Source organism: Eschrichtius robustus, chromosome 10 (genome assembly GCF_028021215.1).
Source record: "Eschrichtius robustus isolate mEscRob2 chromosome 10, mEscRob2.pri, whole genome shotgun sequence".
Classification (NCBI taxonomy): Eukaryota; Metazoa; Chordata; class Mammalia; order Artiodactyla; family Eschrichtiidae; genus Eschrichtius; species Eschrichtius robustus.
The window spans coordinates 73,926,796-73,948,979 of record NC_090833.1 but is presented as its reverse complement, the minus strand read 5'-3'; the positions used below and the strand labels follow the sequence as shown (position 1 = coordinate 73,948,979).

General features: G+C 37.8%; 1 long non-coding RNA gene and 1 pseudogene across 1 annotated transcript in view; both read left to right on the top strand.

Annotated features, from left to right (window-relative positions):
* LOC137770642 (uncharacterized) overlaps positions 1 to 22,184 on the top strand; it is a 629,331-nt gene that overhangs the window by 587,645 nt on the left and 19,502 nt on the right. The window lies entirely within an intron of this gene.
* Positions 3,196 to 3,941, top strand: LOC137770114 (voltage-dependent anion-selective channel protein 3 pseudogene; annotated as a pseudogene).

Here is a 22,184-nt window from a genome sequence, read left to right as displayed (position 1 = left end):
TCAGTAAGTTACTTGATTAGCACGCGTATCTCTCAGGGTCAAGTGTTTTCTGAAACAAGTAACACTGATTTTTGCTTGTTTTCTGTATTTAGTCAGGGACAGGCAATCACGCCTAAACATGTGAATAGGAAATTCAGTTTATTGCATTTCTCATACTGCACTTCAGACTCACGTTATGGGCCTTGCGTTGGCCAATGAAACATGAGTCATGGTGACATGTGTCATTTCTGGGTAGAAGTTTTAAGAGACAGTGCGGGGCTGAACATATTCTTTTCCCGTTCTACCCCAGTGTCTGGCATGGTGTAGCTAGTGAATGCTTCATCAGCCAGAGTCTCAGAGGGGAGGTGACATGATAATGAACAGAGGTCCTAGTTATCCTGTCACCAACATGTAACTAGTGTAGGAAATAAACCTTTTTTTGGTCTGTTTGGAGTCAGTAATAGTGGTTATTTGTTCCTGCAGTAAGATCTAGTCTATTCAGAACAAAACGGAGTCTAGGTAAATATTTGGTTAATATTTAATATACAAATGAATGAATGAATGATTAAGTCATTAAATCATCACTACATTAAACATGAACTCTTCTCAGGTTTTCCATTTAGATCTCATACAGATGTGCTCCATTTAATAAAATTTGACGTATGGAAATTTGAACTTAAATAAGGCCATAATTATTTACAAAATAAAACATCCCTCCTCACTTGAATTTGTTTAAAATAATAAATCCTTGACCTTCCATTTACATGTTTATGATATAAAGCAAAGCACAATACATATACCTCTAGATTTTTCTCCTCTCCTGTCTTCACCAAGGATATGCTGCAAATCTCTTGAATAACTCCTCTTGTTTACAGGAAGGGTATTTTAAAGCCAAATAACTATGTAGCAACTTTTGCTGTTGTGTAGGACATGGTGTTTTCTAGCTCAATTCCATAGGTAGACTTTGGGGAGGGCAATTGGGGTAACTCATTCACAGAAGATTAAGTTCAGAATAAGGGAAACTTTTATCTTCCCTCTTCTGGAAAAGCAATCCTAACATTTATAAGACATTATAATATTAAAGAAAATTACTACCATAATTATGTACCTTGCTAATGTCTGTATAATTCTAGAATGAATTAATAGTAATACTGCACTTAAAGATTGAGTGAAAATTCTGAGCATTATTCATGTCTCTGCCAACATATTCTTTAGCTCTTCATGACATAACTAGTACAATAGTTTGTCATCTATAATTGTTTGCTGAATAGCTAAGCATACCTCATAATGGAAAAGAAAAGCTAGAGGAAAAGGAAAGGAAAAAGGAAAAGGAATAATTTCAGTATCATCTTTTACTGTGCTTGGTACACACACTGTTTAGGAGTCTTGTGTGGGCCAATATGACTAAAAGAATGAGCTCACATGGGTTCATTTCTCTATAGTTCTGTATTTCTGGCTCTTAAAAATTATTACTGCATGAATTTAATTTAATTCTTAGTGTGAAATGGTCATCCAGTAAAGCAAAGAATGCATCTATTATCCTCACAGCCCATTATGCCACTTTGTCCCACCGTGTCCCTCCAACCTCATCTCCACGTTTAGCACCCACAAATCACACATTTTCACTAAAATATTTTGCTGCGGTAGTAAAGATAGTTGTTAAAGACCCTGAGAGAAATAGATCCTATACATTTATTGCATATAAAATGTGAGTTGCAGATTTTATTACAGCCAAAATAAGCTATACAAAAGTAAAGACTTCCTGTAATATTAACAGAGTAATGTCACGCATGCTTCTTGCATTAAAACCTTAAATACCCATAAGAAACTTGCCTTATGGGAAATGTAAACTTAGTAAATTCACTGTAAGGAGCTTACCTTGTGCAGTACCCTCACATCCACGTTTAACCACATGACCACACCCACATGAACTCTGTAAGATGTTGTAATTATCTTCTTTGCTTATAATTTGCTTTGAATTATACGTAAAACAAAACCCATTTTGAGGTATATGAAGTCATGTAATCGTGTAGGCACCACTGACCTGCTTTTCCCATATACTTCGTTGATTTTGAATCAAATTAAAATACAGATTAACTCAACCCGTTTATTTAGCATCATTTTTTACAGGTAAGGGAACAAGGTCCAGAGAGAGAATTATTTGAGGTCACAAAGAGGTTTTGTTATTTTAGTACTCCAGTATATTGGTTTTAATTTAAAATATTTTTTGAGAAACTTTCGCTTCCTCCATATTCCTGACAGGGCAACTTGTTCAGAGGTAGTTACAGTTATATGCCAAATTATCATAGCAATTCTGAGATGAACTATTTAGTAAGTTTTTTCCTGAACACTCAGTTATTTTGGATACCGTCCTCACCAGTGAAATTATCCACCACATTGTACACTGCCTCTCCATGATATAGTCAATATCTATCCTTAAAATTGGACACACGGTCTTTTATACTTCGGAAGTATTTTTGTTTGTTTGTTTTGGTTTTCTTTGTTTTGTTTTTTGTTTTGTCTGGTGGGCCCAAAGACAGCTCAGATGCTCCCATAGCCCAACTCTAGCGATAGGTAAGCCCAATAAGCAGGATGTAGAGAACTATACATTCAAGCCCATCTCCTTCACGGAGATTTGACAGGGTTTAAGCAGTGCTTTTACTAAAAAGTTAGACAAGTATCCCTAAAAGGTAGAAAGACTGGGACTCGTGACTGCATCTGATGAATCTATTCCATTCCATCCCATTGTGTGATGATGATCATTCACTTTGAATCTTGGATTAGAGCACTGGGGAATACTTGTGTGACTTAAAAAAAAGAGAGAGCACAGGAAACAAAAGAAAAATAGATAAATTGTGCATCAAAGGACACAATCAACAGAGTGAAAAAGCAACTTATGGAATGGGGAACAATATTTATAAACCATATATCTGATAAGGGGGTTAATATCCAGAATATATATTTTAAAAACTGCTATAACTCAACAACAACAAAAATAATTAAGAAAGAAGCCAAAGGCCGGGCCCTACTGCGCTCACGCGCACTCGGACAGTTAGGGGTGTTAGTCTGCCTCTCGCCTGTGGCGTGCGACCCTGGCGCGACACTCTGGCGCAGCCGCAGCGTGGGGCTCACAGGGCGCAGGCACCGCAAGTGTGGGGCTGCAAAGGCGCGGAAGGCGTTGGCCTGAAGAAGACCTTCAGCGGTGCTCTAGCGGAGTGGACGGGCCCTCCTGGCTGAGCGGACAGGCCCTGCTGTCGGAGATATGTGTAACACACCAACTTACTATGACCTAGGAAAGGCTGCCAAGGATGTCTTCAACAAAGGATATGGATTTGGCATGGTCAAAATAGATCTGAGAACCAAGTCATGTAGTGGAGTGGAATTTTCTACTTCTGGTCATGCTTACAATGATACAGGGAAAGCATCAGGCAACCTAGAGACCAAATACAAGATTTGTAACTGTGGACTGACCTTCACCCAAAAGTGGAACACCGACAGTACTCTTGGGACAGAAATGCCTTTGGAGAATAGAATAAGTTGGCTGAAGGTTCGAAACTGACTCTAGATACCATATTTGTAGGGAACACAGGAAAGAAGAGTGGGAAATTGAAGGCCTCCTATAAATGGGATTGTTTCAGTCTTGGCAGTAATGTTGGTATCAGTTTTTCTGGACCAACCATCTATGGCTGGGCTGTGTTGGCCTTTGGAGGTTGGCTTGCTGGCTATCAGATGAGTTTTGACACAGCCAAATCCAAACTGTCACAGAATAATTTCGCCCTGGGTTACAAGGCCACAGACTTCCAGCTGCACACTGCTAAAGTGAATAATGCCAGCCTGATTGGCTGCGTTATACACAGCCCCTTCGATCAGGAGTGAAACTGACCCTGTCAGCTCTAATCCATGGAAAGACCTTCAATGCAGGAGGGCATAAGGTCGGGCTGGGATTTGAACTAGAAGCTTAATGTGGTTTTTTTTTGTTTTTTTTTTTTTACACCCTCAGAGTAATTTTATTTTTTATTTTTTTATTTCTGCATGTCCATATCAAGTGAACTTTATTAGTAAACAATCATCATCCATTGCTATAAGAGGTGTCCGTGAATTCTGGAGTTCAAAGAGACCCCATAATTGTTTTTTTTTTTTTTTTTTTTTTACTCACAAATAACCTGTGTATGTTTATTTTTTATTTATTTTTTCTTATTAGTCATCCATTTTATACACATCAGTGTATACATGTCAATCCCAATCTCCCAGTTCATCACACCACAACCCCCACCCCCCGCCGCTTTCCCCCCTTGGTGTCCATACATTTGTTCTCTACATCTGTGTCTCAATTTCTGCCCTGCAAACCGGTTCATCTGTACCATTTTTCTAGGTTCCACATATATGCGTTAATATATGATACTTGTTTTTCTCTTTCTGACTTACTTCACTCTGTATGACATTCTCTAGATGCATTCACATCTCTACAAATGACCCAATTTCGTTCCTTTACATGGCTGAGTAATATTCCATTGTATATATGTACCACAACTTCTTTATCCATTCGTCTGTTGATGGGCATTTAGGTTGCTTCCATGACCTCACTATTGTAAGTAGTGCTGCAGTGAACATTGGGGTGAATGTGTCTTTTTGAATTATGGTTTTCACTGGGTATATGCCCAGGAGTGGGATTGCTAGGTCATATGGTAATTCTATTTTCAGTTCTTTAAGGAACCTCCATATTGTTCTCCATAGTGGCTGTATCAATTTACATTCTCACCAACAGTGCAAGATGGTTCCCTTTTCTCCACACCCTCGCCAGCATTTGTTGTTTGTAGATTTTCTGATGATGCCCATTCTAACTGGTGTGAAGTGATACCTCATTGTACTTTTGATTTGCTTTTCTCTAATAATTAGTGATGTTGAGCAGCTCTTCATGTGCTTTCTTGGCCATCTGTATGTCTTTGGAGAAATGTCTATTTAGGTCTTCTGCCCATTTTTGGATTGGGTTGTTTGTTTTTTTAATATTGAGCTGCATGAGCTGTTTATATATTTTGGAGATTAATCCTTTGTACGAGAATTCATTTGCAAATATTTTCTCCCATTCTGAGGGTTGTCTTTTCGTCTTGTTTATGGTTTCCTTTGCTGTGCAAAAGCTTTGAAGTTTCATTAGGTCCCATTTGTTTATTTTTGTTTTTATTTCCATTACTCTAGGAGGTGAATCAAAAAAGATCTTGCTGTGATTTATGTCAAAGAGTATTCTTCCTATGTTTTCCTCTAAGAGTTTTATACTGCCTGGTCTTACATTTAGGGCTGTAATCCATTTTAAGTTTATTTTTGTGTATGGTGTTAGGGAGTGTTCTAATTTCATTCTTTTACATGTAGCTGTCCAGTTTTCCCAGCACCACTTATTGAAGAGGATGTCTTTTCTCCACTATATATCCATGCATACTTTGTCATAGATTAGTTGACCATAGGTGCATGGGTTTATCTCTGGGCTTTCTATCCTGTTCCATTGATGTATATTTCTGTTTTTGTGCCAGTACCATATTGTCTTGATTACTGTAGCTTTGTAGTATAGCCTGAAGTCAGGGAGTCTGATTCCTCCAGCTCCGTTTTTTTTCCCTCAAGACTGCTTTGGCTATTCGGGGTCTTTTGTGTCTCCATACAAATTTTAAGATTTTTTGTTCTACTTCTGTAAAAAATGCCATTGGTAATTTCATAGGGATTGCATTGAATCTGTAGATTGCTTTGGGTAGTATAGTCATTTTCACAATATTGATTCTTCCAATCCAAGCACATGGTATATCTCTCCATCTGTTGGTATCATCTTTAATTTCTTTCATCAGTATCTTATAGTTTTCTGCATACAGGTCTTTTGTCTCCCTAGGTAGGTTTATTCCTAGGTATTTTATTCTTTTTGTTGCAATGGTAAATGGGAATGTTTCCTTGATTTCTCTTTCAGATTTTTCATCATTAGTGTATAGGAATGCAAGGGATTTCTGTGCATTAATTTTGTATCCTGCAACTTTACCAAATTCATTGATTAGCTCTAGTAGTTTTCTTTAGGCATTTCTTTAGTTTTCTAGGTGGCATCTTTAGGATTCTCTATGTATAGTATCATGTCATCTGCAAACAGTGACAGTTTTACTTCTTCTTTTCCAATTTGTATTCCTTTTATTTCTTTTTCTTCTCTGATTGCCGAGGCTAGGACTTCCAAAACTATGTTGAATAATAGTGGTGAGAGTGGGCAAACTTGTCTTGTTCCTGATCTTAGAGGAAATGCTTTCAGTTTTTCACCATTGAGAATGATGTTTGCTGTGGGTTTGTCATATATGGCCTTTATTATGTTGAAGTAGGGTTCCCTCTATGCCCACTTTCTGGAGCGTTTTTTATCATAAACGGGAGTTGAATTTTGTCAAAAGCTTTTTCTGCATCTATTGAGATGACCATAAGGTTTTTATTCTTCATTCTGTTAATATGGTGTATCACATTGATTGATTTGTGTATATTGAAGAATCCTTGCATCTCTGGCATAAATCCCACTTGATCATGGTGTTTGATCCTTTTAATGTGTTGTTGGATTCTGTTTGCTAGTAGTTTGTTGAGGATTTTTGCATCTATGTTCATCAGTGATATTGGTCTGTAATTTTCTTTTTTTGTAGTATCTTTGTCTGGTTTTGGTATCAGGGTGATGGTGGCCTCGTAGAATGAGTTTGGGAGTGTTCCTCCCTCTGCAATTTTTTCAAAGAGTTTGAGAAGGATAGGTGTTAGCTCTTCTCTAAATGTTTGATAGAATTCACCTGTGAAGCCATCTGGTCCTGGACTTTTGTTTGTTGGAAGATTTTTAATCACAGTTTCAATTTCATTACTTGTGATTGGTCTGTTCATATTTTCTATTTCTTCCTGGTTCAGTCTTGGAAGGTTATACCTTTCTAAGAATTTGTCCATTTCTTCCAGGTTGTCCATTTTATTGGCATAGAGTTGCTTGTAGTAGTCTCTTAGGATGCTTTGTATTTCTGCTGTGTCTGTTGTAACTTCTCCTTTTTCATTTCTAATTTTATTGATGTGAGTCCTCTCCGTCTTTTTCTTGATGAGTCTGGCTAATGGTTTATCAATTTTGTTTATCCTCTTAAAGAACCAGCTTTTAGTTTTATTGATCTTTGCTATTGTTTTCTTTGCTTCTATTTCATTTATTTCTGCTCTGATATTTATGATTTCTTTCCTTGTACTAACTTTGGGTTTTGTTTGTTCTTCTTTCTCTAGTTCCTTTTGGTGTAACGTTAGATTGTTTATTTGAGATTTTTCTTGTTTCTTGAGGTAGGCTTTTATTGCTATAAACTTCCCTCTTAGAACTGCTTTTGCTGCATCCCATAGGTTTTGGATCGCTGTGTTTTCATTGTCATTTGTCGCTAGGTATGTTTTTTGATTTCTTCTTTGATTTCTTCAGTGATCTCTTGGTTATTTAGTAACGTATTGTTTAGCCTCCATGTGTTTGTGTTCTTACGCTTTTTTCCCTGTAATTGATTTCTAATCTCATAGTGTTGTGGTCAGAAAAGATGCTTGATATGATTTCAATTTTCTTAAATTTACTGAGACTTGATTTGTGACCCAAGATGTGATCTATCCTGGAGAATGTTTCGTATGCACTTGAGGAGAAAGTGTAATCTGCTGTTTTTGGATGGAATGTCCTATAAATATCAATTAAATCTATCTGGTCTATTTTGTCATTTAAAGCTTGTGTTTCCTTATTAATTTTCTGTTTGGATGATCTGTCCATTGGTGTAAGTGAGGTGTTAAAGTCCCCCACTATTACTGTGTTACTGTCAATTTCCTCTTTTAGAGCTGTTAGCAGTTGCCTTATGTATTGAGGTGCTCCTATGTTGGGTGCATATATATTAATAATTGTTATATCTTCTTCTTGGATTGATCCCTTGATCATTATGTAGTGTCCTTCCTTGTCTCTTGTAACATTCTTTATTTTAAAGTCTGTTTTATCTGATATGAGTATTGCTACTCCAGCTTTCTTTTGATTTCAATTTGCATGGAATATCTATATCCATCCCCTCACTTTCAGGCTGTATGTGTCCCTAGGTCTGAAGTGGGTCTCTTGTAGACAGCATATATATGGGTCCTGTTTTTGAATCCATTCAGCAAGCCTGTGTCTTTTGGTTGGAGCATTTAATCCATTCACAGTTAAGGTAATTATCGATATGTATGTTCCTATTACCATTTTCTTAATTGTTATGGGTTTGTTTTTGTAGGTCCTTTTCTTCTCTTGTGTTTCCCACTTAGAGAAGTTCCTTTAGCATTTGTTGTAGAGCTGGTTTGGTGGTGCTGAATTCTCTTAGCTTTTGCTTGTCTGTAAAGCTTTTGATTTCTCCATCGAATCAGAATGAGATCCTTGCTGGGTATAGTAATCTTGGTTGTAGGTCCTTCCCTTTCATCACTTTAAGTATATCATGCCACTCCCTTCTGGCTTGTAGAGTTTCTGCTGAGAACTCAGCTGTTAACCTTATGGGAGTTCACTTGTATGTTATTTGTCGTTTTTCCCTTGCTGCTTTCAATAGTTTTTCTTTGTCTTAATTTTTACCAATTTGATTACTGTGTGTCTCGGCATGTTTCTCCTTGGGTTTATCCTGTATGGGACTCTCTGCACTTCCTGGAATTGGGTGGCTATTTCCTTTCCCATGTTAGGGAAGTTTTCAACTATAATCTCTTCAAATATTTTCTCGGGTCCTTTCTCTCTCTCTTTTCCTTCTGGGGCCCCTATAATGCGAATGTTGTTGCATTTAATGTTGTCCCAGAGGTCTCTTAGGCTGTCTTCATTTCTTTTCTTTTCGTTCTTTTTTCTTTAGTCTGTTCTGTAACAGTGAATTCCACCATTCTGTCTTCCAGGTCACTTATCCGTTCTTCTGCCTCATTTATTCTGCTATGGATTCCTTCTAGTGTATTTTTCATTTCAGTTATTGTATTGTTCATCTCTGTTTGTTTGTTCTTTAATTCTTCTAGGTCTTTGTTAAACATTTCTTGCATCTTCTTGATCTTTGCCTCCATTCTTTTTCCAAAGTCTTGGATCATCTTCACTATCATTATTCTGAATTCTTTTTCTGGAAGATTGCCTATCTATCTATCTCCATTTCATTTAGCTGTTTTTCTGGGGTTTTATCTTGTTCCTTCATCTGGTACATAGCCCTCTGCCTTTTCATCTTGTCTATACTTCTGTGAATGTGGTTTTTGTTCCACAGGCTGCAGGATTGTAGTTCTTCTTAATGTGGTTTTGAGTAAACCATCAGCTTTGTCCCTGGAGGTGAAGAGAAATGAACCCACTATGTTTTGGCCTTAAAATTCTTCTGTGAAATTGCAAAAGTGTGAACTTTTTATTCTTCCAAAGAATTGTAATCCTCCCCACACTGAAGTCTAGATATCGAGTCCATCCTAAGGGAGGTGTACTTGAAGGTATGCCTGGAAGTTGTCACGTTCGTGCCACATTTCAGTTCAGTTCCGCAGTGTTATTTTCCATGTGTTGCTCAGCGATGGTGTAGTGTCATATTACGAAGGAGATGACCCGACCCTCCAGTTGTTCATCACGTCCTGCATATCCCACACCACTTTTTCATGACCTTGTATTATATTGTTCTCTGTGTGGTCATGGAATCTTCGGTTTTGCATCAGAGTAAAATAAGATAAACCAATCATATTTGGAATATATGAAAAAAAAAAAGAAGCAAAAGACTTTAATAGACATTTCTCCAAAGAAGATATACAAATGGCCAAAAGACACAGGGAAAGATGTTCAATATCACTAACCATTAGGGAAATGGAAATCAGCACCACAATGAGATACCACCTCATATCCGTAAGGATAGCTACCATCAAAAAACAGAAAATAAAAAACGGTGAGGATATGAAGAAATTTGAACCCTTGTACACTGTTGGTGGAATGTAAAATGGTACATCTACTATGGAAAACACTACAGCAGTTTCTCAAAAATTAAAAATAGAATTACCATATGATCCAGCAATCCCACTTCTGGGTATGTGCACAAAATAATTGAAAGAAGAGTCTTGAAGAAATATTTGCACACTTATATAGTCATTGCAGAATTAGTCACAATAGCCAAAAGTTGGAAACAACCTAATTGTCCAGCAATGGATGAATGGATAAACAAAACATGGTAAATACAAATAATGGAATACAGTAAGTCCCCTACATATGAACGAGTTCCTTCTGAGAGTGAGTTCGTAAGTCTAACTTGTTTTTAAGTCCAACAGAGTTAGCCTAGGTACCCAACTAACACAATTGGCTATATAGTACTGTACTAAGTTTATAATACTTTTCACACAAATAATACATAAAAAACAAACACAAAAAATAAAGGAAACATTTTTAATCTTACAGTACAGTACCTTGAAAAGTACAGTGTACAGTACAACAGCTGGCATACAGGGGCTGGCATCAAGTGAACAGGCAAGAAGAGTTACTGACTGGAGGAGGGAGAGGAGGTGGGAGATGGTAGAGCTGAAGGATCACCAGCAGTAGGAGATGGAGGGCAAGCTCTAGTTTCATTCACACCTAATGTTGATGGCACAAGTTCTGGTTCCTTGCTGGGTTCAATTCTCTCTACGCTCTTGGAAAAATGATCCAGTGATGTCTGGGTAGTTGCTCTTTTTTTCTCATCATAGATGATGCAGTAGCACTGGATTGCATTATGAACGGCTACTGCAACCTTCATGTACTATTCTACATTCAGATCCTATGCCTCCTCAAATAAAGAAAATCCCCTTGCCATTTCCTGCATTGTGAATCTCTTCAGCTCTTCAGTTACTTCTTCCTCTTGTCTCTCTTCATCCTTTTTCTGGGGCTCCACTTCCATCAGGTCTTCATTAGTAAGCTCCTTGTGTTGCACAGCAAGTTCAATGAAGTCGTCCTCTTGCAGATCTAGCTTGAAATAAAGACACTGTACTACTGTACTCTATACAGTACTGTAAAGTACACAAAAGCACAACCACTTGTAGAGGATGCATGCACATGACAATGTATGCCAGACACATGAACTACTTCATGTGATTGGACATGCAAAGGCACGTTCGCATCTTTGAAAGTTCACGACTTGAAGGTTCATATGTAGGGGACTTACTGTATTGTTCAGCCTTAAAAAAGAAAGAAGTCCTGTCACATGCTATGACATAGATGAACCTTGAGGACAATATGCTTAGTGAAATAAGTTAATCACAAAGGACAAATACTGTGTGATTCTACTTACATGAGGTACCTAGAGTAGTCAAAATCCAACACAGAAAGTAGTATGGTGGTTGCCAGGGGCTGGGCAGAGGGAAGAATGGGGAGTTGTTTAATAGTTATAGTGTTTCAGTTTCGCAAGATGAAGAGTTCTGGACACTGCACAGCAATATGAATGTACTGTACTTAATGCTACTGCATTGTATACTTAAAAATGGTTAAGATGGCAAATTGTATTTTACCCCAATGCTACCACAATTAAAAATAAAAAATAAAAGAAACAACAGAAGATAAGTTGGTGAAACCATAAGTTCTTTGGATAATCAGTCTGATAGGTTTTCCCCTTTTAGCCTTCATTTTTTTGAATTTGGAGCTTGAGCTTAATTTCATATAGTTGCTTGGCATTAAATGAGCCCTCTCAGCATAATGTATAGTCCACTACTACTAAGGCACCTGAAAAGACATTAGTTATCTTTAAACCAAACAAACAATATTCCAAAGAAAGCTCTACCTTCACCAAGCTATTCTGTGAAGATTGATGGACTTCCTTATATTAGTTTTCTATGCTATGTAACAAATCGTCACAGACTTGGTGACTTAGAACAATATGCATTTATTATCTCAAAGATTCTCTGGGTGAAGTACCTGGGCACAGCTTACTTGGGTCCTCTGCAAGGCTGCAATCAAGATATCAGCCAGGACTGAGTTCTCATTTGGAGGATCGATGGGGAAAGATGAACTTCCAGGATCACTCAGGTTGCTGGCAGAATTCATTTCCTTGTGACCATACAGCTCATATAAGCTTGATCCTTCAAAGTCAGTAAGGAAAGCAGTTGGGGGCAAGATAAAGTCTTATATAGCATGACTTAATCAGGGGAGTGACATCTTATCACTTTTGTCATATTCTGTTGATAGAAGCAAGTCACAGGTCTCTTTCACAATCAAGGGGGTGGAGGATAATACAAGGGCAGGAACACAGTGGTTGGAGTTGTAAAGTCTGTTCATCACATTTCTCTATCCATATTTTTCTCTTATATTGTTGACACAGTGTAAAGAGTATTCCTATGAATAACCTGTCTTGGTTAGGTTGACAGGTGCCTATAACTGATCTCTTGCTGACCTTGGGGATTTAAGCGTGTACATTTCCTTGTTTCTACTTCCAGTGTACAACATTTTAAAACTCTCCTTCCGAAGTCTGGACCTTTGAATAATCCACAAAGCTGCTGCTTATTTTCTTTAGCAGTCTATACTAAACGCAGAACACTGATTGTTAGAAAACTAATGATCTGTTGTTCTCCCTTTCAGCTTTCCACGTCAGATGACAAACTTCAATCTCTAATATAAATTTACATTAATTAATAAGCTAGACTCAAATGTTTTCTTGGAAATAATTAGAGATTAAAAAAAAATCTTAGTTTAAATTTTTTTCTTGTTATAACATACCACCATACCTCAATTCCTTGGAACCAAAATGTGTATTTTGTGTGTATGTGAGTGTATGTGTACAAAAATGTGGATTTATGACAACTTTTTGGTAAGCTCAGAAAAGGTCTTCCTCTGTTTTCCCAAATATTCTCAGTAAGTGCTCTGGGCAAAATTCAAGTCTTTTTACATTTCTTCTCTCATACATATTTACTACAAGCTTCTACTTACCAGACATTTCTGGACCATTTAAAATGCAATGGTTAAGGTAACTATCTGTGTACTTTTTTTCAGTTCTAACTCAAGAGATTAGTGCTGATGTATTTGCTCTCTAATACAGAATACCTTTTAATAAGGCATCTTATCTATTTCTAGCTAGAATGCCACCAGAAACAAATACTTTTAAAACACTTTCAAACAAATTATATTAGGATTTTAAAACAGACTGATGAAACTCACTTTGTTATCCAAATAATCAATACTGAGGACCACACTTTCAGTAGAAGTGATCCCCTTGTGTGTATCCGTAACTCAGAAATTAATCTGTTCTATTTTCATGGTAGAACCAGATGTGAATTTTGTCAATTTCTGATTTCCTTCTGTTTCTTAATTCCAAAGGATATCTGATAAAATTTTCACATGGACCTTCAACATATTGTTTGCCTCAGGTTTATATGCGACTTTTTTTTAAATAGATGAGGCTATAAAAGCTGATATTAGCTATTTTCTATTGAATGGCAACTAAAGGTTGTCATGCTACATCACAGACACATGTTGTTTCATTTCATCTGAGAAAGAGGTGTGGATTTTATGAGCTGGGTTTTTTTTTTAATTTCTTTAATAGTTAAGGAAGGGAGGGTCTAAGATTTTAGGAAATTTATACAAGATTATATGATTATTTGGATAGTGGTGCTGGGATTTGAATCTAAACCTATCTAACCTCATACTCCAATGCGATAGGCTCAGATGTAGTGAGCAACAGATTGAGAGGGCAGGGCAGCAGAGCAGGCCCTGCACAGGATAGAGGATGTAAAAGCAGAAAGTAGTTGCGTTCCCCAAGCCCCTCCAATAGAAGAGATGTCACCTCAAGATTATCAACCCTTTTCAGACAGACCACTGGTCATTTTATAGGCATCACTGTATGAGCTAAGCCTTACATCTACCCTCCTCGCACCATCTCCAACTTAATGTGGCAACTGGCTACACAAAACACAAGGGGAGCGATCTGGAGACATACCAGTAGATAAGGTTTTAACAAGTTCAGATCAGCTCCTACCTCTATCCTCTATGACTTACATTCTCCTGAATTTAAAGCCTCTTTATTTTCAAATAACTTGCTGTTTTGAATTAATTTGATTTTCTAATATCTTGGTCTTCTAAGGCACCATGATAAAGAAGAGAAGTAGCCATAGAATAGAACAACTAGTTCTGATGTGATTGACCAGCACTATGAAAAGGACAGGCTGAAAATTAAGAGTGAATGGAGTTGAGTATTTTGTGTCCTAAGCCCACAGATTCATTTAAAAATTCCAATTTTGTATTTCATGTCAGATAAACAATTTCTTATGCATTGAGGAAAAATTGTGTGTGGGTGTTCACAGGGGGACAGGTATGAGATTAAATCTCTGAGAGCTTACTGTTCAATGGAAACTATGCATATACTACAGCAGCAATCAATTTCACACTAACTCTACAATACATTTAATATCAGCCCCATTTTATAGAAAATGATACTGATGTTCAGGGAAGTTAAATGCATGTTCCAGGCCATAGAGGTGGTAAGTAGCACATCTCATTCCAAATTCGGTACTCTTTCCCTTACAGGTATTAACCAGTTGTGGTGATCATATGTACAATATTTAGATCAGATTTTAACACAAGTTCCTTCAAACATGCAAATAGATATAACTATCTAAAACACTGTGTAAAAGTAAATGTACACTTCCAAGGAGACTCTACTCAACTTAGATTTACCAATTAGTATGCAACTTGAACCTAATTAAAACATGTTGTCATGCAAGTAGAATAACATTTTTAATCATTTATTAATAATTAACATTTAAATATTTACTTTATCTCTCTTGAGGATTCTGTTACTTAGTGAGTAAAAGTTAAAGTTTTTAAAGTTTAGATGCTATTAAGAAATACATATGTAAAACTGGAACTTCCTCAAGACCCCTGAGCTCCTCTGACTGGGACAGATGTCACCCCAAGGTCATCAACCCATTTCAAACAGACCACTTGTCATTTCATAGTCATCTGCATATAATCCAGCATCACATTCACCCTCCCCATAATCAGGAGATTGGAGTGGGATGTCTTTATTGCTGCTACAACTCCAGCTTCCTTTTGGTCACAAATATCCATTCACTCCATTTCCCCATGTGAAAAACACTAAATTCCTCTTCAAAACACCCCCATAGTCCCATTTTTACATGGCAAACATTTTACATTTTTCAGGCTCAACCAGGTCCAGATGCAGTGCCTGTGGATCTGGAGAGCTAGATAAATTGTCTGCACCCCTCCCATCCCGTGCACCCAACATGTGATGGTAGAAAAGGGCAGGATAACCCAATAAACACCCCTAACTCGAAATGGAAAGAAGAGGAGACAAATAGCAGTTATGAGTCTACAGCAATTCTGAGATCCTAACGAGCAAATATTGCCAGAATCCTGTACCCTGGGGATAGGAAATGTACCTTGACTAAGCTTCAGTTCAGTTCAGTCAATTGTTCTCTCTAGCTCTTGACTCCACTCTCTGGGATTTTCTCCTTTGCATCATTCTCCTTGGCCATTTTTGAAAAGGGCATCGAGCAGATTTCTTGGTCAGCTTCCTGTTGAATGTCTTTTAATATCTCAAAAATCTCATATTATTTTAGTGCAGGCAGGAGGTGCCTTTGCTAGTACAACTCTCTTGAAACATTCTGAATTTCTATGTATTTGATTCCGGTCAAATCCATGTGCTAAATGTCACCTCTAAAATAGTTTTACAAAATACCTCTCTCTCTCTCCTTAGTTACTAGAGGTTTGTATACATCAGGATTCTATGGGCTTATGACCCTACATTTCCTAGGAGTCTTGCTGGCTTAGAAGATCTACTAGATGTCTCTTACTCCTTTCAGAGGTTTTAACAAAGACTGTCACAGCCACAGGCTTGATTTAGTCTTTGCTCTGAGATCACGTCTTACTGTAATGCTCAGAGTAATTGTCCTTTATCTGAGGCTGTTCTTCAATGGACTGTCAAAGAAAGGTTACACTGGACAAAGTTAAAAAAAACCAGGAAGCCTTAGTTAAGATTACTGCAGCAGAGGAAAGAGACTGAACTCAAGGTGAATGTATTTTTAAGTGCTGAGGTGAGTGATCTAGTGGAAAAGGACTAGAGAACATTAAGGAAGGAGATTGGTCAGTGGGAAGTGGGATGTGCCATCACATTGAGTTGTTCCTGAGTTTGCAGATGTTTTTCTCTATGATTAGGCCATCTGTGTTTGCTAACTGATGCCCCTTGAAGACACTATCCTACCTTTCCACAGGGACTGGGAGGTAGGAACACTCTTATCCTTGATGACTGTATTTCAAAGGAGTGGCTCCCAGGTCTTTTTTTTTTAAAACATCTTTATTGAAGTATAATTGCCTTACAATGGTGTGTTAGCTTCTGCTTTATAACAAAGTGAATCAGCTATACACATACAATATGTTCCCATATCTCTTCCCTCTTGCATCTCCCTCCCTCCCACCCTCCCCATCCCACCCCTCTAGGTGGTCACACAGCACCAAGCTGATCTCCCTGTGCTATGTGGCTGCTTCCCACTAGTTATCTATTTTACATTTGGTAGTGTATATATGTCCACGACACTCTCTTACCCTGTCACATCTCACCCCACCCCCTCCCCATATCCTCAAGTCCATTCTCTAGTAGGTCTGTGTCTTTATTCCCGTCTTGCCACTAGGTTCTTCATGGCCTTTTTTTTTTTTTTTTCCTTAGATTCCGTATATATGTGTTAGCATACTGTATTTCTTTTTCTCTTTCTGACTTACTTCACTCTGTATGACAGACTCTAACTCCATCCACCTCATTACAAATACCTCCATTTCATTTCTTTTTATGGCTGAGTAATATTCCATTGTATATATGTGCCACATCTTCTTTATCCATTCATCTGTTGATGAACATTTAGGTTGCTTCCATGTCCTGGCTATTGTAAATAGAGCTGCAATGAACATTTTGGTACATGACTCTTTTTGAACTATGGTTTTCTCAGGGTATATGCCCAGTAGTGGGATTGCTGGGTCGTATGGAAGTTCTATTTGTAGTTTTTTCAGGAACCTCCATACCGTTCTCCATAGTGGCTGTATCAATTTACATTCCCACCAACAGTGCAAGAGTGTTCCCTTTCCTCCACACCCTCTCCAGCATTTATTGTTTCTAGATTTTTTGATGATGGCCATTCTGATCGGTGTGAGATGATATCTCATTGTAGTTTTGATTTGCATTTCTCTAATGATTAATGATGTTGAGCATTCTTTCATGTGTCTGTAGGCCATCTGTATATCTTCTTTGGAGAAATGTCTATTTAGGTCTTCTGCCCATTTTTGGATTGGGTTGTTCGGTTTTTTGTTATTGAGCTGCATGAGCTGCTTGTAAATCTTGGAGATTAATCCTTTGTCAGTTGCTTCATTTGCAAATACTTTCTCCCATTCTGAGGGTTGTCTTTTGGTCTTGTTCATGGTTTCCTTTGCTGTGCAAAAGCTTTTAAGTTTCATTAGGTCCCATTTGTTTATTTGTGTTCTTATTTCCATTTCTCTGGGAGCTGGGTCAAAAAGAATCTTGCTGTGATGTATGTCATAGAGTGTTCTGCCTATGTTTTCCTCTAAGAGTTTGAGAGTGTCTGGCCTTACACTTAGGTCTTTAATCCATTTTGAGTTTATTTTTGTGCATGGTGTCAGGGAGTGTTCTAATTTCATACTTTTACATATATCTGTCCAATTTTCCCAGCACCACTTATTGAAGAGGCTGTCTTTTCTCCACTGTATATGCTTGCCTCCTTTATCAAAGATAAGGTGACCATATGTGTGTGGGTTTATCTCTGGGCTTTCTATCCTGTTCCATTGATCTATATTTCTGTTTTTGTGCCAGTACCAAACTGTCTTGATTACTGTAGCTTTGTAATATAGTCTGAAGTCAGGGAGCCTGATTCCCCCAGCTCCATTTTTCGTTCTCAAGATTGCTTTGGCTATTCGGGGTCTTTTGTGTTTCCATACAAATTGTGAAATTTTTTGTTCTAGTTCTGTGAAAAATGCCAGTGGTAGTTTGATAGGGATTGCATTGTATCTGTAGATTGCTTTGGGTAGTAGAGTCATTTTCACAATGTTGATTCTTCCAATCCAGGAACATGGTATATCTCTCCATCTATTTGTATCATCTTTAATTTCTTTCATCAGTGTCTTATAATTTTCTGCATACAGGTCTTTTGTCTCCTTAGGTAGGTTTATTCCTAGATATTTTATTCTTTTTGTTGCAATGGTAAACGGGAGTGTTTTCTTAATTTCACTTTCAGATTTTTCGTCATTAGTGTATAGAAATGCAAGAGATTTCTGTGCATTAATTTTGTATCCTGCTACTTTACCAAATTCATTGATTAGCTCTAGGTGTTTTCTGTTAGCATCTTTAGGATTCTCTATGTATAGTATCATGTCATCTGCAAATAGTGACAGCTTTACTTCTTCTTTTCCGATTTGGATTCCTTTTATTTCTTTGTCTTCTCTGATTGCTGTGGCTGACACTTCCAAAACTATGTTGAATAACAGTGGTGAGAGTGGGCAACCTTGTCTTGTTCCTGATCTTAGTGGAAATGGTTTCAATTTTTCACCATTGAGGACAATGTTGGCTGTGGGTTTGTCATATATGGCCTTTATTATGTTGAGGAAAGTTCCCTCTATGCCTACTTTCTGCAGGGCTTTTATCATAAATGGGTGTTGAATTTTGTCGAAAGCTTTCTCTGCATCTATTGAGATGATCATATGGTTTTTCTCCTTCAATTTGTTAATATGGTGTATCACGTTGATTGATTTGCGTATGTTGAAGAATCCTTGCATTCCTGGGATAAACCCCACTTGATCATGGTGTATGCTCCTTTTAATGTGCTGTTGGATTCTGTTTGCTAGTATTTTGTTGAGGATTTTTGCATCTATGTTCATCAGTGATATTGGCCTGTAGTTTTCTTTCTTTGTGACATCTTTGTCTGGTTTTGGTATCAGGGTGATGGTGGCCTCGTAGAATGAGTTTGGGAGTGTTCCTCCCTCTGCGATATTTTGGAAGAGTTTGAGAAGGATAGGCGTTAGCTCTTCTCTAAATGTTTGATAGAATTCACCTGTGAAGCCATCTGGTCCTGGGCTTTTGTTTGTTGGAAGGTTTTTAAGCACAGTTTCAATTTCAGTGCTTGTGATTGGTCTGTTCATATTTTCTATTTCTTCCTGGTTCAGTCTCGGCAGGTTGTGCATTTCTAAGAATCTGTCCATTTCTTCCAGGTTGTCCATTTTATTGGCATAGAGTTGCTTGTAGTAATCTCTCATGATCTTTTGTATTTCTGCAGTGTCGGTGGTTACTTCTCCTTCTTCATTTCTAATTCTATTGATCTGAGTCTTCTCCCTTTTTCTCTTGATGAGTCTGGCTAATGGTTTATCAATTTTGTTTATCTTCTCAAAGAACCAGCTTTTAGTTTCATTGATTTTTGCTATTGTTTCCTTCAGTTCTTTTTCATTTATTTCTGACCTGATCTTTATAATTTCTTTCCTTCTGCTGGCTTTGGGGTTTTTTTGTTCTTCTTTCTCTAATTGCTTTACATGCAAGGTTAGGTTGTTTATTCGAGAGGTTTCCTGTTTCTTGAGGTAGGCTTGTATTGCTATAAACTTCCCTCTTAGCACTGCTTTTGCTGCGTCCCATAGGTTTTGGGTCGTCGTATCTCCATTGTCATTTGTTTCTAGGTATTTTTTGATTTCCCCTTTGATTTCTTCAGTGATCACTTCGTTATTAAGTAATGTATTGTGTATAGCCTCCATGTGTTTGTATTTTTTACAGATCTTTTCCTGTAATTGATATCTAGTCTCATAGCGTTGTGGTCGGAAAAGATACTTGATACGATTTCAATTTTCTTAAATTTACCAAGGCTTGATTTGTGACCCAAGATATGATCTATCCTGGAGAATGTTCCATGAGCACTTGAGAAAAATGTGTATTCTGTTGTTTTTGGGTGGAATGTCCTATAAATATCAATTAAGTCCATCTTGGTTAGTGTATCATTTAAAGCTTGTGTTTCCTTATTTATTTTCATTTTGGATGATCTGTCCATTGGTGAAAGTGGGGTGTTAAAGTCCCCTACTATGATTGTGTTGCTGTCGATTTCCCCTTTTATGGCTGTTAGTATTTGCCTTATGTATTGAGGTGCTCCTATGTTGGGTGCATAAATATTTACAATTGTCATACCTTCCTCTTGGATCGATCCCTTGATCATTATATAGTGTCCTTCTTTGTCTCTTGTAATAGTCTTTATTTTAAAGTCTATTTTGTCTGATATGAGAATTGCTACTCCAGCTTTCTTTGGATTTCCATTTGCATGGAATATCTTTTTCCATCCCCTCACTTTCAGTCTGTATGTGTCTCTAGGTCTGAAGTGGGTCTCTTGTAGACAGCATATATATGGGTCTTGTTTTTGTATCCATTCAGCCAGCCTGTGTCTTTTGGTGGGAGCATTTAATCCATTTACATTCAAGGTAATTATCGATATGTATGTTCCTATTCCCCTTTTCTTAAATGTTTTGGGTTTGTTATTGTAGGTGTTTTCCTTCTCTTGTGTTTCTTGCCTAGAGAAGTTCCTTTAGCATTTGTTGTAAAGCTGGTTTGGTGGTGCTGAGCTCTCTCGGCTTTTGCTTGTCTGTAAAGGTTTTAATTTCTCCATCGAATCTGAATGAGATCCTTGCTGGGTAGAGTAATCTTGGTTGTAGGTTTTTCTCCTTCATCACTTTAAGTATATCCTGCCACTCCCTTCTGGCTTGCAGAGTTTCTGCTGAAAGATCAGATGTTAACCTTATGGGGATTCCCTTTTTTGTTATTTGTTGTTTTTCCCTTGCTGCCTTTAATATGTTTTCCTTATATTTAATTTTTGACAGTTTGATTAATATGTGTCTTGGCGTGTTTCTCCTTGGGTTTATCCTGTATGGGACTCTCTGTGCTTCCAGGACTTGATTAACTATTTCCTTTCCCATATTAGGGAAGTTTTCAACTATAATCTCTTCAAATATTTTCTCAGTCCCTTTCTTTTTCTCTTCTTCTTCTGGGACCCCTATAATTCGAATGTTGGTGCGTTTAATGTTGTCCCAGAGGTCTCTGAGACTGTCCTCAGTTCTTTTCATTCTTTTTTCTTTATCCTGCTCTGCAGTAGTTATTTCCACCATTTTATCCTCCAGGTCACTTATCCTTTCTTCTGCCTCAGTTATTCTGCTATTGATCCCATCTAGAGTATTTTTAATTTCATTTATTGTGTTTTTCATCATTGCTTGGTTCCTCTTTAGTTCTTCTACGTCCCTGTTAAATGTTTCTTGCATTTTGTCTATTCTATTTCCAAGATTTTGGATCATCCTTACTATCATTATTCTGAATTCTTTTTCAGTTAGACTACCTATTTCCTCTTCATTTGTTAAGTCTGGTGTGTTTTGACCCTGCTCCTTCATCTGCTGTGTGTTTTTCTGTCGTCTCATTTTGCTCATCTTACTGTGTTTGGGGTCTCCTTTTCACAGGCTGCAGGTTCGTAGTTCCCGTTGTTTTTGGTATCTGTCCCCAGTGGCTAAGGTTGGTTCAGTGGGTTGTGTAGGCTTCCTGGTGGAGGGAACTAGTGCCTGAGCTCTGGTGGATGAGGCTGGATCTTGTCTTTCTGGTGGGCACGTCCACGTCTGGTGGTGTATTTTGGGGTGTCTGTGGCCTTATTATGATTTTAGGCAGCCTCTCTGCTAATGGATGGGGCTGTGTTCCTGTCTTGCTAGTTGTTTGGCATAGGGTGTCCAGCACTGTAGCTTGCTGGTCGTTGAGTGAAGCTGGGTCTTGATGTTGAGATGGAGATCTCTGAGAGATTTTTGCCGTTTGGTATTACGTGGAGCTGGGAGGTCTCTTGTGGACCAGTGTCCTGAAGTTGGCTCTCCCACCTCAGAGGCACGGCCCTGATGCCTGGCTGGAGCACCAAGAGCCTTTCGTCCACACGGCTCAGAGTAAAAGGGAGAAAAAATAGAAAGAAAGAAAGAAAGAAAGAAAGAGGCTATAATATAGTGAAGTAAAATAAAGCTATTATAAAGCAAAGCTATACAGACAAAATCTCACCCAGAAGCATATACATACACACTCACAAAAAAAAGGAAAAGGGGAAAAATTAATATATCCTGCTCCCAACGTCCACCTCCTGAATTTGGGATGATTCGTTGTCTATTCAGGTATTCAACAGATGCAGGCACATCAAGTTGTTTGTGGAGTTTTAATCTGCTGCTTCTGAGGCTGCTGGGAGAGATTTCCCCTTCTCTT